Here is a 383-nt window from a genome sequence, read left to right on the forward strand (position 1 = left end):
GGGCGGGCGTGTGGGTGCGGCCGCCCCCGAGGTTGTCGTCCAAGCTAAAGAGGTTTGGCGAGGGCGTCGGGGCAGGAACGCCCTTCGGTGACCCGCTATGGTTGACCCCGAGCCTTAGCCGGGCAGGGCAGAGGCCAAACGGGGTGGATATGGGGGTATGGGGGGAGGGGGGGCAGCTCTCGGGCATCAGGGTCAGGGCCTCGGCCAGAGTGCCCGACGGAGTACGGTTAGCAGAGGGCGTGGACTGCGCGGGCGTCGCCTCTGCGCGGGAAGAGCAGCAGCGGGGCCTGTTTGCTCTGCGGAGGCTCGACGTCGCAATTCATCTGTGGGTGGAGCCTTGATCTTATTCATTGGGTCCTTGGTAGATTTGTAGCGTCTCTTTC

The 383-nt window shown here is 65.5% G+C and overlaps 1 protein-coding gene across 27 annotated transcripts in view; it reads left to right on the forward strand.

Annotated features, from left to right (window-relative positions):
* Positions 1-383, forward strand: part of LOC119582032 (eukaryotic translation initiation factor 4 gamma 1-like) — a gene marked incomplete at its 3' end in the record, with an annotated part of 189,642 nt that overhangs the window by 71,535 nt on the left and 117,724 nt on the right.

The sequence above is a fragment of the Penaeus monodon genome, chromosome 15 (genome assembly GCF_015228065.2).
Source record: "Penaeus monodon isolate SGIC_2016 chromosome 15, NSTDA_Pmon_1, whole genome shotgun sequence".
Lineage (NCBI taxonomy): Eukaryota > Metazoa > Arthropoda > Malacostraca > Decapoda > Penaeidae > Penaeus > Penaeus monodon.